General features: G+C 35.3%; 1 long non-coding RNA gene across 1 annotated transcript in view; it reads left to right on the forward strand.

The window, feature by feature from the left end:
* The window catches only part of LOC144215285 (uncharacterized), a 111,215-nt gene that overhangs the window by 71,577 nt on the left and 23,755 nt on the right, over nt 1–15,883 (forward strand). Inside the window, exon 4 of the long non-coding RNA XR_013330382.1 lies at nt 5,814–5,851. This is a non-coding gene — a long non-coding RNA (uncharacterized LOC144215285). The remainder of the gene's footprint in view (nt 1–5,813; nt 5,852–15,883) is intronic.

Consider the following 15,883-nt stretch of genomic DNA (forward strand, 5'->3'; position numbering starts at 1 on the left):
TCTTTCATTGCCCCGTTGCTGTATTACATCTGATTGGCTGACAACTAATGACATCATCAAGCACCCTCTCATCATCTCCTTCAGGCCGGAGCTCAATAGCAATTTCCGTTAACGCTGTACACAATCAATCCATCAAGCTTTCCATCCATGTTATGCGGAACACGTTCGTTCACCAACGAGCGGTCGCCGAGGCGGGTAGGGGAGCTCATCCAGAACCCCCCCGCAGAGGATTGACTTAGATGGCGGCATCTCAGACAGCAGGGGTTGGCTTTGTCGGTGGAAAAGAAGCTCTGCTGGGTCTTGCGCTGGCGGCTTGTTTTATAATTTGGATCAGGACGATAGAAAATGCACGTGTTTGATAGCAAATGGAATATAAAGGGTCGCTATTTTCGTTTAGTGCATTGCGAGGAGGGATGCAAATCAGTTTTGGGAGGATATTGCAATTATTTGAATGGCGAGAGGATATTTGACAATGTTAGAGTCTTACACGATTCGATTTGAGGGGCTTTGAGCAATTTAATCTCATTTTACAGCAAGGCAAGGCCAAAATCTGACAAAATGTAGTATTTCAATGTGCTCAGTGTTACATTATAATTAGCCAAAAGCAAATCAAACTAAAATTTATAGCCCAAATAAGACAATTGGTATTTTTTTTACGTTTAACCATCTTTTACATTAATGTAAAGCCATGCAAAAATGTTTTTGACCATTTTTTTCTCTTAAAAATACTAAGGGGTAGGTATTTCTTTTTAGTGCTTTAAAAAAATGAAAATGTTAAAAAATATTACCAAAATGTTAAAAAAAAATTACCAAAATGTTATTTTAGCAAAAAAAAAATGTTTTTGATCATTTTTATTTCTCTTAAAAATACTAAGGGGTAAGTATTCCTTTTTAGTGCTTTAAAAAAAAGAAAATGTTACCAAAATGTTAAAAAAATGTTACTAAAATGTTATTTTAGCGAAAAACACATTTAGGATGTGAGATTTCCTTTTGTCAAATGGCCAAACATGGGCCGGGACCCCCTTGTTTGACACCACCGTTTCCTTCAGGCATGGGAAAAAAGGATTTTTTTTTTTACAAGCCTGAAGGGTGCTCAAGCGCAGGTCATCTCGTCATCATAAGATAAATTAATTTAGACATTTAATTTGAGACATTTACACTGGCATCAATCGATGAGAGAAAAATAAAGTGGCGTTACATCCTCTCTTCCTTCCTATCTACCTACGTGCGCTCTATTATTGCACTTTAGGCTTTTAATCATCTTTTTTTCCACTCGGGGGTTTAGCAAAGTAATGATCTGCCGTAGCCATTAGGACAGGAGTGGAAATTTGATCATAAAGATTCAGAAAAGAACGCCTTTCTTTCTCTCTTTAATACACCCTCAAGGACTGGCTAAAGTAAAATAATAAAAAAAGATGACTTTGGTAGAAAAGGACGTCACTCTTGGTTACTCGTCGGTTCTTTATTTTGTGAGTTTGCAAAATTGGGGCTGTTTTCATGTCACAAATGAGTTCTGGAAAATGTCATCAAATCAAAAAAAGAGAATGGAGGGTTGATTTTTGGGAGTTTTGAGTGTTATAATGATACAAATCAAAGACCCAAGGTTTTGTGTAACAAAAAAACTTTGTTTTACAGTATGCGGGGTGAGAAGTGATTCAAAATTGCATAGAAATATGATTTTAAAATATAGAATCTTCAAAAAAGATGAGGTTGGAGTGGTTAGCATGTGTGGTAGTATTACTTAAGTATTCTGGAGTAGTAGAAGTAATAGTTGTTTTTTTAGGTGGGACTGTGGTACATATGTCAAATGAAATGAAGAAGAGAATAGAGAATTCCTTTTTGAGTGTTATAATGATACAGAACATTAGTTTTACAGCATTTGGGGTGAGAATTGATTCGAAATCATGTGGAAATATGACTTTAAAATGTTGTATAAAACTAGAATCTTCAAAAAAGATCAAGTTGGAGTGGTTAGCATGTGTGGTAGTATTACTTAAGTATTCTGGAGTAGTATTAATAGTTGTTTTTTTAGGTGGGACTGTAGTACATATGTCAAATCAAATGATATTTATATATATTAGGTTTATTAGGGTACGCATGCAAGCTTGTGTGTATTTTAAGTATGTTAGATGATTAACCTCTGCATGAAAGGCTTAAGTTTGTGCATTCGTTCATGCGATTGGACACCTACTGCCGTCAAAGTCAGCCCATGACTTCAAAATATGTATTCTTCCTGCGCTTTGTTTATTTTTAATTCAACCATTCTCACTTTATTGTAAGAAATGTATTCTAATCCTTTTTCCGTGATTCCATCCCCATATTATGATTCTGTCACACAAATAAGATTATGATCATCAGCAGAAACGTTCCTCTGCTCTGATCCCCTTCCTTTTTTGCGGTACATTTGTAAGTCCAAACGTCATCTTTTTCAAAATTCCACATGATCCGGTATTTCTTTACTTTTCGAGCACACGTGTGAGTCCAAGAGAGAATTATGTCGTAATTTCCATGGAAATAGCTTGCTGGAATGGAATGGAAATAACTAAAGCCTCAGCATATACCAGTTGGAATTGACAAATGGACATTTTCAGTGCACTGTGTGGGAATATATTGGGGAAATGGGCCAGATATAAAAGGAACTTTTAGAAAAGTGAGAACCCCAATTTCCAGGATTGACCTCCCAAAAAAATCCATATCTAACGATAACATTTCCATAAGTTAATATTTCCAAAAATACCTGACCGGACGTTTGGTCGCCGGACGTTTGGTTGCCCGGTCTTTTGGTCACCGGACGTTTGGTTGTCGGACGTTTGGTCCCCGTTTGTCTCCGGTCTTTTGGTCGCCAGTCAAATGGTGACAGAGAGTAAGTACTGTTGAAAACAGCTCTCAACAAGAGTTTAATATCTAAATATCCACTGTTGATTCATGAGAGAGAGAGAGAGAGGTTAATATCTAAGTACTGTTTAATATCGAAGTACTGTTGAAACCAGCTCTCAAAATTATATTCACAAAAGTTTAATATCTAAATATCTACTGTTTTCAACAGTACTTCGATATTTAACAGGACTTAGATATTAAACTCTCTCTCATGAATCAACAGTAGATATTTAGATATTAAACTCTTGTGAATTTAATGTTGTAATATAATAATTACCACTATTTCACTTGACTATGAAGTAATTACTTGGTTAGACGTCCAATCCAATCTTTCTATGTATATCATAATCTTAATAATTTTCTATTTCCTTTAAAAAACATTTTTTGCTGGAGGCTCTTGAAGATGTTTGTGTAAAAAAACACCCTTATATATTTTATTTTGTTTACATCCTCATCATTTTCATCCCAAATCATCTTTTATCTTGTTTTCAAAACAACGCCCAGATATATATATATTTTTTTAAACATGCCTTCAAGTCTCTTTGTAAGTTAAATGAGTCGCCCAAGCTTTCATTTTTTAGGATGAAACTTCCAAAATGAATGTTGAGCCACTGGCCAAAAGAGATAAATTCAATACATCTGCCACTGGAAGTATAACTTGCGTCATTGTGATATTAAAAGGTTTTTTGCCGGTGTTTCAACAAGAAAATCTACTTTCGGCCTTAGGGATGGAAAGAAAAAAGTGACAAAATGATTAAACGGGACACAAAAGGTCGCTCACAGCAATAGTTAAAGAAAAAAAGGCAAAAAATGAAAAGGAGAAAATACTGGAATTAAATATACGGAAGCCCATATTAGGTCAAGCAGCTGTCATTGACTTAGCAATGTGTGCTGTCTACATTAATTAGCTTTCATTTCTAAAATTGTTAACACATGCCCCCTGTAATATGGCAGCTGACAATAAAAAGTCATTTGTTTGATATGCACCAAGGTAATAACCATGAATTATCATTACCTTAGATTAATAGGGCTTTTAATATAGTCATTAAAGTCCAGTCTGAATTACACATGACATTTTCAATGAGTGGAATCTTACAGTCTGTTTCAGGATGTTTGAAATATTTGTCTTATTGCAGGATTGTGTATATTTGGTGAATTTATAACATCAAGTCAACTTGATTTTTGTGAGAAGTTAGTTTAAACAGATTTAACGTCCATCTTCATCAATGCTGTCATATAATGAATTTCATCTATAAAAACACTTGTTTATTTGTATTGACTTGAAGTGAAATGACAAAATGTCCCCTCCTAAAAAAAGGAAGTAGAGTATCTCTTTTTCTTTAAGTCTTGGTATAAATTTTAAACGTTATTGAAGAAGAAACAAATTAACATGAACAGCGTGGGCTTCCATTGACCCACTTGCCTCATCAATAGCAATTTCCTTGAACAAAGAAAGGAAGTTAGGACTCTGAGCTTTTTTTTGTCGCAAAGAAAATATACACGGGCAGCCATTAGCATTGAGCCAAATAGTGTCTGCTTTTTAAAGGACTTGGACTAAATAATGCATTTTAAGAGAGGAGTGTCAGCAAAAGAGTTGTTTGCTCTTTGTCACAATAGTCAATGACAACAACTCTTTCAATTAAAAACTGTAAAAAATAAACATTCACTCTTCAGTTTAAAAAAATATATATATATTATGCCAAGTCAAATTTATAGTCTTTTAAAAGAACGTTGAAGCGTTAAATTAGAACAATAAATGTAACTGTAAATACAATAATAAAATGGGAGGACATATACAGTGCTCAGACGTTTGGTCGCCGGTCTTTTGGACGCTGGTTTTTTTGGTCCCTTTTGGTCGCCGGTCTTTTGGTCGCCGGTCTTTTGGTCCCTTTTGGTCGCCGGTCAAATGGTGACAGAGTTTACTGTTGAAGCCAGCTCTAAAAATTATATTCATGAGAGAGAGTTTAATATCTAAGAAAGAGAGTTTAAATCTAAGAGAGAGAGTTTAATATCTAAGTACTGTTTAATATCTAAGTACATTTGACCGGCGACCAAAAGGGACCAATAGACCGGCGACCAAAAGACTGGCGACCAAAACACCGTGGACCAAAAGATAGAAAAATTAGACAAAAAAAATAGACAATTTGGACCAACAAGATCGCATTGCCAATGACAGTGCCAAACATCCAATCCATTTGGACATACTAGATCGGACTCCTATCTGCGTCAATGACACTACGCCATGATCGTTAGCTACGTTCACCAAAATGGCGGAAGCCAATCCTTCTTGGGTCCCCATGACCGCAACACGGATGGAAAAAGTCATTTTTCCGTCCCCGTACGCAAAATGGCAACTCCCCGGCGGAGGTATCCAACGGCCACCGCGGAGGTAACGACCTATGAAATGAATCGGCACGGGTCCGATCCCCATTTGCCAGCATCATCAAAGCTCCCCGCGCTTTCTGTCCGATCCAATAATGCTCAGTCCTGCTGAATAAATCATGGCTTTTAAATGGCTCTATTTAAAAAGCAACTGTGCTCATTTCAAATTGGCGTCGGGAAGAAAATTCACTGCTGACTGTGTACTTTTACGGGCGTCCCGCTCCGATTTGTCCCGCCGTCACGGCGGCCGCGACTCCCGTGGCGCCTCGCCGTATTCCCAGCATTTGATGAAGGGCTCTTAGGTTCATCTTTTTCATGAAACACTGTGTCATGTCGCATTACATTTTTCTACAGCTGTCACTTTCAAAGCGGAACAGCTGGCAGGCACTGCGCGCTAAGAATTTGAAGGGGAGATTAAGTAGCTGGCACCCTCTAATGATATCATCTACTTTTCGCGCTGTTCGCCCTGTTAACTCCAAATGTTGTAAAAGACGTTATGTACATTGCAATTGCATTGTGCAATTTAGCTGAAAGCAGTTCTGCTTATTTTGCAGGCTTTTACCTGGTGACGCGCCGACAACTTCACAAAACTGTGAGTACATTTCTTTTATTTTAATTTCTCGGCCAACCCTATTTGGTATCGGATAATGTAGTCTATGTGGGTCTTTTTTCCCTGAACATGTCATTCCATAGCAGTAGTAGTTTAGGGGTTAGAGGTTAGGGTTAGGGTATGTGATGTGATGTGGAACTGTCCGTTTGGGCTTTTTTTTATTTTCTAAAAATAGTACAAATAAGAAATACAGAATACTGTATACAAATGAATATGTATGTATATATATACATATATATATATATATATATATATATATATATATATATATATATATATATATATATATATATATATGTATATGTATATATATATATATATATATTTATATATATATATATATATATATATATATATATATATATATATATATATATATATATATATATATATATATATATATATATATATATATATATATATATATATATATATATATATATATATATATATATATATATATATATATATATATATATATATATATATATATATATATATATATATATATATATATATATATATATATATATATATATATGTATATATATATATATATATATATATATATATATATATATATAAAACAATAAAAATCATTCAACTCTACTGTAGCCATTAAGACAGTCATTGACTAAGACAAAAGTGCGCCGCTCTTCAAATTTAGTTGGCGAGACTGATATTAAAATAGGAGATCTAAATTAAACAGAAATACATTTCCCATACCCGTTATTTTATTTTGAAATTGGCGCAGTACTGTAGTGTCTTGCTGGACGATCTACCTATACTCTGCTAGTCTGTCACACAAAAGCAACTCTGGTGCAAATGAAATGAGGAAGCGGGTCCTGCAAAAATGTATTTAATGCTACTTTGTCTTGAATTAATAATTTGAAGTTGCTTAGATGTGTTTATGTGCATTTGTGCTTTGTCTGTTGTGTAGTTAGTTATGTAGTTATGTTTTTTTAAATAAGTCAAAACAGTCACTAGCCCTAGAAAGGGTTAAAAAAAACCCATGAAAGACAATTTCAAGAAAGTATTATGAATCCATTTCTACCTAGCAGAGGTGTGCTTTCACAAGGTTTTGCATTTTAATGAAGCTTCCGCTTTTCGTCACACCTCCGACTCTGCTTTGAAAGTAAAAGAGGAGCGCACGTTGGCATCTGTTTCGAAAGAGTTAGCGAGTAAACAAACCTCTGGCAAATTGATGGCAGAATTGTTGCAATTATATGATAATAAGTCATCTGTTGCTTTGTGTCAGCACCATATTTTGGTGGGAAAACAGGTTGCTTGTGTGCTGCTGCTGCTGCTGCTGCTGACATGGCACGTTGACTAAATTGTGTCATGTTGGACTTGTGAGTTGTTCTTTATGTCGATTTCAACAAGATTGGCTAGGCAATTAATATTTCATGGAAACAGAAGGAATATGCTTACGCATCAGGAAGAAGCAGGGATGAATCATGGGAGTTTTTCAGGGTTGGTAGGCGTGCAATTGAATTATATTTATACTATATAGTTGTACTTAACTCATTGGCTGCCATTGGTGGTGAGAGTATTCTTTTATTTTTAGGTATATTTATTTTCTTAACATTTTATTTATTCAGTTTGTTATTTGGAAATAATGAATTGTTTAATAATTCATAAGGATTAATTGTGTAGAATATTATTATGATTTTTTGACATTTTATTTAGTTTTTTATGGTGTTTTATTAGGGGAAAGTTGTCATGGTTTTTATTTTTAAGATATTTCAATTAAAAATATTTTAGTCAAATTAAATTTTTGGAATGATATATTTTTGTAATAGAAAATAGTTTAGGATTATTTTTTTGGATAATCCTAGTGTTGTTAAGTCATTAAATAACAATTCAATTTAATATAATAATGAAAACTAGTACTTTGATTAATTTTTAGGTTTTTAAATGTTGTATATTTGTATAATTCACATTTAATGAAAACATTTAAATTGATGACAATAGATCCATTCCCATCATAAGCAGTTGACTCTTTCACCCCCATTGACAGTGATAGGCGTCCAATCATCCTTCCTCTTTATACCTAAATGACTTCATCATTAGTAGACATCCAATTATCCGCCACCACCCCTCCCACTTCAAATGAAATGACCATCCAACGTCATCAGCCAAAGTCAATGGGTTCATTGAGCGTGCTCTTTCCGCGATCCATCAAAATCCGTCAATAACTGCCATGATTTCTATTTCTGTCCATTCTGATGATGATTTATGCATTATTAATGACAAGTTCTGTTCGCTGACAAGGCATCAATCTACGCTCCCTTACTTCCTGCTAGCTAAAAAAAAAAAATACAGACACCGATGCCATATGATCGATATTCTGAATAAATTGTCCTTTCCGCTTTAGAACATGTGCATGCTTGCAATTGTGTTCATATGTGTGTGTGTGTGTGTGTGTGTGTGTGTGTGTGTGGTGCCTAACTACTGTTACAAAGGTCAAAGCGGTTGACATGGCAGCATCGGGCAGGCGGGGAGTAGTCGGCAAATCCCCCCGTGGTGAAACCTTTAGGTGTCATTAGCTGCCTTTGTTGGAGATGCCACCTGCCTGGTTGCCATTGGCCAGCACAAATCAACCTGTTAGGACGGAGAATAATTAAGACACAAAACAAAAGGAATGTGAGGAAAACAGACCAAAGGGTCTGTTTTTTTCTTAGTCAACATGTCATTGTAGATGACTGTTATACATCTTTTCATTGTATATTTTAATGTATTCATTTTCTCTACCGCTTATCCTTGCAAAGGTCACAGGGGGTGCTGGAGCCTATCCCAGTCTACAATGAGTAGAAGGCGGGGGGAATTCACAGTCATTTTTAGGTGCAATTTAGATTGTTGGACCAGCCAAGCATGGAAGTACAAGCCAATTCCACATAGGAAGGTCAGAACCCAATGGGGATTGAATCCTGTATCTCAGAACTGTGGGACGGAGGGGCTAACCGCTTGGCCACTGGGCCGCCTATATATATTTTTTCTTCAATACTTAAATATTTTTCCCCTAAGACTAGAACCTAGACTATTTTAGATTTTACTCTCACTGTTTCATTATTATGCCTCAGTCAGACACAGTTTAACTAATCTAGATGAAATGGCAGTCAATGAACATGTTAATACTCACCAGTTCAAATAGAATGGACATCTATTCGTGATGAGCTCATTGGTGGGAGGGTGCATCTCGGCCAGAGGAGGAAGAAATGTAGTTTTTTTTTCTTTACCTTGTTGTGTGTGCGTAACGAGCGTCCATCTTGGTTAGGGTGACCACTGGTTAAAAGCTGTGCAGTATCAATTATTTCTTGGTAATCCCTTATGAGAGGGGTAGGCAACCTATGGCTCAGGAGCCACATATGGCTCTCTACTAACCTGTGAGGTAAACTATGGAAAGTGCTGGTGAGAAAGCGCAGGAATAGGAGCGTTATGTTGGTATTATGGCATTGACACTTGCACTTTATTGCATTTCAAGAGTTTTTTTTTTTTTGCAAAAACGTAAACCGGCGAGGACATTTTTGAAGTGCGTTAGCATCAGTCATGCGCCCCCGTAGTCACAGATGCCACCACCAGCCTATATTTAAAGATGCAACACACGCTTTTCCTCCTTTTCTTCGTAGTCTTGTCCTCACCACTTTCATCTGTATTTATGAAACTGCTTATCAGATGTTAGACAGCCTTCTTATCATATTGCATGTCTCCCGGGCGCCGCCGGGTACGCTTCAACTTTGCCAAACTAAATGATTGAAACGGAACACAAACTTTTTGGTCCTCAAGACTCCGTGCCCTCCACGTGAACCCCCCAATGTTCAAATCCCAGTTCTACGTCGTGTTGGGGGAGAAAAAAAAATGAGGGGTTGGGTGAGAGATGAGCATATGGAAAGAAGGAGGAGGAGATAAGAAATAAGCCCATATAGCACCATCTCACTAGCTGGTGCTTTCAATAATGTGCATAAGCACATATAAATATATTAATGGCGAGGCGAGACGTTTATTAAAAAGGGAATCTGCTCCATTTTCATGGCACCCTGAGGGGTCATGAATGACACAGTGATTTATCTGTGGATGCTGGGATTCTTCAAGACGACATCTGCGAGCTGTCAAGCGTTCGGTGGCGTTGCCAGATGTTTCCCCTCCCTTCGCGCCCCTCCCCCGCTTTGTCATCGGTCCCGTGTTAAACGAAGACCTGACATTCACGTCAAAGTCAGAGATCCTGTCACTCCTTTGCTGGCTTGGCGTCCTCATCCATATTTCATTTTTCAACGCCTTCCTATAGGCTCTTATAGCGGCGTATCCATTATTCATGAAGGCTATATTGTTTTTGGTGGATGTGGGATGCGCCTTTTTCTTGGAGATATTACCCACGGCACAAAATACGCTCGTGTTTTGGACACCTCATCTACAATTTAGTGGGGGTAAACTTGGGGGCTCGGTGTAAGTGGCGCTATCAATAAAATAGCGGACGGTTGTGCGTGGGAAGATTGGGGAGAGGTGTTTGTGACAAGAATTGGACGTTGTTTTGAGCTGTAGTGCATGAAATTGGCACCAGAATTTTAGTGGAGAGTCTTTATGTGGACTAATGTTAAGAGTTAAGTATAATTGTTATATTCATTTTATTGGTGCAGGTAGAATTATGGGTTGGAATAGAGATAGCAAGAAGGATGTATTAACATTTTGAACAATAAGTGTATTTTTAAAGTGTAAAATAAAACGAGATATGAGAATAACAATTCTAAAATATATAATAATAATAGATTCATCTATATCTGACTGGTACTGAATACATAAGAAGGCAAAATATATAATATTATTGTGAAAATAATCACTTGCAGCTTTCACTAATTAAAACATGCTAATCAAACAACAATCTGTTTATAGATATTGGCCCAAAATAGACTTAAAAGAAAAAATAATAATTATGCAAAACATTTATGCATTGCAGAATAACCAAATTATGTGATTTAAAGAAAACTACCAGTTTAGGGAAGATTATTTTGAAAGTTATATGAATAAATACAAAAAGGTCATTACCAAAATAGATGATGTATACTATTATAATTCAATTAAAAAAGAAATTTGATGCTGTCCCATTTTCTTATGTCAAAATATCCAAAAGTAATCTTTGGAAAACATATTGTTACCTCATTTATAGCAGATAGTATTGCAACAATACAATATTTAGTATTGTCAACACCATTATGACATTTATTAACATAAAATAAAATTAAATGCATTTTAATTTCAATAAAAAATGATATATTACTGTATAGTTAAATGCTATCATGGCTTGGTCAAACACAACTCACCTCCTTAAAAGATGTCCAATCCGTTTGAAAGGTTGACAACGAGTGAACATTTTGGTATTTTCCCAACAAACATGAATAATTTATGGCCTCAAAGAGCCAGCGCGCTATGACAAACACATAGTCGGCACATGTTGACGTGAGGTTTTGATCCTTGTCAATTCATTTCTAATCAACGCTATCTCCGTGACCTTCTCTTAGAATTTTTTGCTTTGAAAAAATGATTAGAAATGTCACGTTTTCCTCCCATAAAACTTTTTACAGTTGCAGTAACCAACAAGTCAATACCATTATTGTACTTGACAACTTTTTTCCTTAATTTACCATCTTCCAAGGTTCTTTTTTTTTTCCTCTAACGCTTGCTTTAGCAAGTTGTCTATTCCTGCGGTTGACTTAATTATCAGTTGACTTTGATTCCCTTCCAATGAAACACTGTTATCTCCGATTTATTTCTTCATTTTTAACATTTAAGTCCTTTTGCCCGCATAGATGTGTTGCGAGCTAAAGACCTGTCTTGGCCCCAGACGTACGACAAGCAATTTCATTAGGATAGTTAGTTCCCAAGAGGGAGACATGTGAATAATTACTAATTAGACTGTTGTCAAGAGGCAGGGCGGCGGAACGCCGTGGAAAGTTGCTGCGTCTGCCCACGTGCTTGTTTGACATGAGAAGAACTAGAAGGTTGAGTAGTCTGTTGTGTGTCGTCATTTTTTTTCCCTGTACATACGTATATGCTGCACTATAAGTTGCCATTTGTGGGGAAAAAGGGGAGATTTGTAGTCAAAAAATTTGGTAATAGAGAGTGGAGTGAGTTCATTTAGGGAAGTGGGAACTCATTTGTGTGAATGAAGGTTATGATTTTTGACAGATATTCATGGGAAAAAAGGAAAATTAAGAAAACTAATTTGAAGAATTACTGTATTTTTGACCTTTGTGACCTTTGATTCTTTGTCTTATGACATACAAATTGGAGTTCTTCTTATTTGACAATTACTTTTCTGAACTTTGTGACCTTTAAACTCATTACCATAAAATTTGATCCCGTCTTGTTATCATATAAAAACATTATATAATATTGATCATATATTGGGTCTTAGAGAGGTGATTTGTGTTATTTTGAGGGTTTTTAATGTTTTTAATGTTTTTATATTTTGGAACAAAAGCAAAATTGATAAAGAATTTAAAAACCTAAAACTAACCATTAATAATACATGAAAAAACTGAATATAACCACTTTATAGTGAGCACCAACTGTAAAAAAAAACTGTTTTTTACTCAATTTTTTAAAATATATACAAAAAACAAACCAAAAACCCAACTTAAACCTAAAAAAAACCCCAAAACTACTATGTCAAAAGATTAAAACTGAATTTCAAAACCAAAATCTCCAACCAAACCACATAACTCAGTTTTTCCCTTCTGACATAAAATGCCTGACTTTTTAGTGCGCCCTCTGTGCATTCTCTACATAAGTGTCATTCTTGCAAACAAAGGCAAATTGACATCCCATTGAGTGTTTTCAAATCAAGTGTCATCCCTGACCTTGATTTTCGTGCAATTTTAAACTCCTTTTTGGAAAGCTAGCGCCGCGCCGTGATTAACAGTCGACCTTCCTTGGTAAACACCCCCGTCTCTCTCAATGCTATTTTGTTTTTTTTTGTTGTTGCTAAACTACAACCCCAACCTCAAGTGTTTTGTTGTACTTGAGATATTGGCACAAATGGTGATTTTCCAAGACATTTATTGCACTCTGCTCACCCTTTTTTCCCCCTGATTGATAGTGTACTGGCTGATATACAATTCATAGATCTGCTGTTAAATAAATGCTTGCTTTCACATAGTCACTTAGTATTACTTTTAGAAGGATTTCAGGAGTTTTCTTTTTATTGTAAGCGAAACACATTTAAATAATAATCGGCCAAAACAATCTCTAGGAGCAGGATATTGTCCCCTTGGCAACTTTTTCCCCAACACTGTGTACGCAGCGTAGATGATTTATGAGAGAAAAATTCAAAGGAAATGACTGACTTAATGCTTCCTATTAAGTAAAAGGAAGAGTTATATTCTTTTTAGGATTAACCTGTATGGGGAAAAAAGTATTGGAATGACAAATCTGTTTTAAATTGCAAAATAAACTGCGGCAGTGATTATTCACAAAAAAAGTTTATTATTTAACATTTTAAATTTGACAGACACGTCTGAAATGACATGATTGACAGGTGACTATTTTATTTACGTTTAAAAAGCAACAACAATTTGATCAGAAAGTTATCTAAAATTAACATTACAGTGTAGATAATTAGGTTTTAGTGATTTTTTTGTTGCATGAATCACACTGATCATTTAATACGCTGAAAAAAATAAAATAGAATAAAAATTAAATCATATTTGATGGCAAAATATGCTTTAAAATATCTACTCCCACTATTTTGGATTTTACGGATCTTATAGATTTTGAAAATAATATTTATAAAAAAAACTCGTATAATAACCATGCTAAAAAGACCATTTTTGAACATTTATAATATAATAAAAATTCAATCATATTTGATGGGAAAATATGCTTCAAAATATCTACTCCCATTATTTTGGATTTTATGGATCTTATAGACTTTGAAAATAACATTTATTTTAAAAAAAAGCATGCTAAAAAGACTGTATTTATAGCAGAGTTTATGGTAAGAGACATCTTTGTGAAAACGCTATTCCTCACTAACCCAGTTATGTCGCCAATCATCCAGAAACATGATTATCTTTCATACACATACATACATGTGCCCGCGTTCCCCGCGTCGTACGCAGCTGTTCTTTCACCAAGCACAGCAGGGCCAAAGCGGAGCTATTTCAGGCCGGGGTGGCCAGATTGAATTAAAGCCGGATTAATCCCTGCAGAATTTGTGTCATTCTTCCAAGCAACACTAAATCCAAATCAAATTATACAACACGTAACCCCCCACGACACCAGTCACACCATCAGAACATGGCGCCCCTACTTTCCCATTGACCAATCTTTTGTTCCTCTCCAGCTGGAATTGGTGCCATGACATTTTTTTGATAGGTACAGGCATTAAATACAAATGAGGAATCGTTAAATAAAGATGGATTTCCAGTCGGTCACTGGGTTCGTTTTTTCCAATTTTGCCCTCCCAGTTCAAATGTACATCTTTTTTTTAATGTTTTGTTTTTGTAAGGATACTATTGTATTATAAAGTCTGCTATTTTAGACAGTCTATGACACAGGTGTCAAAGTGGTGGCCTGGGGGCCAAATCTGGCCCGCCGCATCATTTTATGTGGCCCGAGAAAGTATATCATAAATGTTTTAGGATCAAATTCCAATGATTTTAGGTGTATATTATATTTCCTAATTTTCCTCTTTTTAAATCAATAATTGCAATTTTGTATTCCAATTTTGTATTTTTATTTCAAATAGCATTGTGTAAAATCCCAAAAATAAATTTATACAAATATTTTCTGTTTTCCATTTGAATATTGAACATAATAAAAATATTTAGTTTACTTGATTAAAAAAGCTCAAATAAACAGTTTTATATCTATTACAAAAAGAGAATATTTAGAGCTTTTGATCCATGTCTTTTAATCTGATTTAAAATATATCTATACTATATCTCAATTTTATATCTAAAATGATCCGGCCCACGTGAAATGGAGTTGACGTTAATGTGGCCCGCGAACCAACAGTTTGACACCCTGGGTATATGAGCTCCATAATAACTAAAAAATTTGAGATAATCGTTGTGATATTTTCATAGGTTAAGGATGGCATGAGTACAAATACTGTAAATATAATAGGCACAAATTGCTATTTTGTATCACAGATTTTTTTTAGACGTCAATGGTTTTCTTTTTAATTATAATCAAAAGTCTGCCCAGTTCAAATGTTTTAGACGTCAATGGCATCTAATACAGATTAAAACTACACAAACTGCACCATAAGGCTACCCACTTTAACGCCCATGCGATAATGATGACTTACTTTTATGTACTCCCATAAAAGCCTTTTAATATTTCCTCCAGCTTCATTACTTTTTTATCACAGATCAAAAGATTCACATGAGAAACTAACACTAAGCACGCGTTCTAAATTATGTTTTATCATTCCCACTGGACCCACTCATGCTGAAAATATGTATATTCCCTATAATGCCACCAGACTCTCTCTGGATAAAAGACTCTGCTAAAGAGCGGATATTATATGGCGCTATACCAGCATTTGGATTCAGCAGCAAATTAGGACACTCATTATTACTAATTAAGAATCAGACTCATGCCCAATCGCCTCTAGCCTCATTTATAACGATGAGTGTAATGATGACATTTCATCATGTGACGTTATTGCAGTTTTTCTTAGTTTACAGCTATAAAAAAATGTGAATTTCACTGAATGTCTCCACTGACCCTTCATATAGTAAATCTTGATTCATAGTTTTAATGGACATGACAAAATGTTGTTGAGATTTGTTCAATTTGTTTGACACGATGTTAAAAAATGATGGAAGAGGACAGATGTTCCTTTAGTACGTGCAGAGGTTCCCTAGTGAGCCAAGGTAACGTTGCGATCACGTATTTGCATTTTTACCAAGTCAGCAAAGTGACTTTGCTTTGTCAACAACTTTTTTTTTTTACATGCGGTGTAAAATTGTACTGCTCTAGGGTCAAGTTCATGTGCATAGATATATACTG

Source organism: Stigmatopora nigra, chromosome 21 (genome assembly GCF_051989575.1).
Source record: "Stigmatopora nigra isolate UIUO_SnigA chromosome 21, RoL_Snig_1.1, whole genome shotgun sequence".
Lineage (NCBI taxonomy): Eukaryota > Metazoa > Chordata > Actinopteri > Syngnathiformes > Syngnathidae > Stigmatopora > Stigmatopora nigra.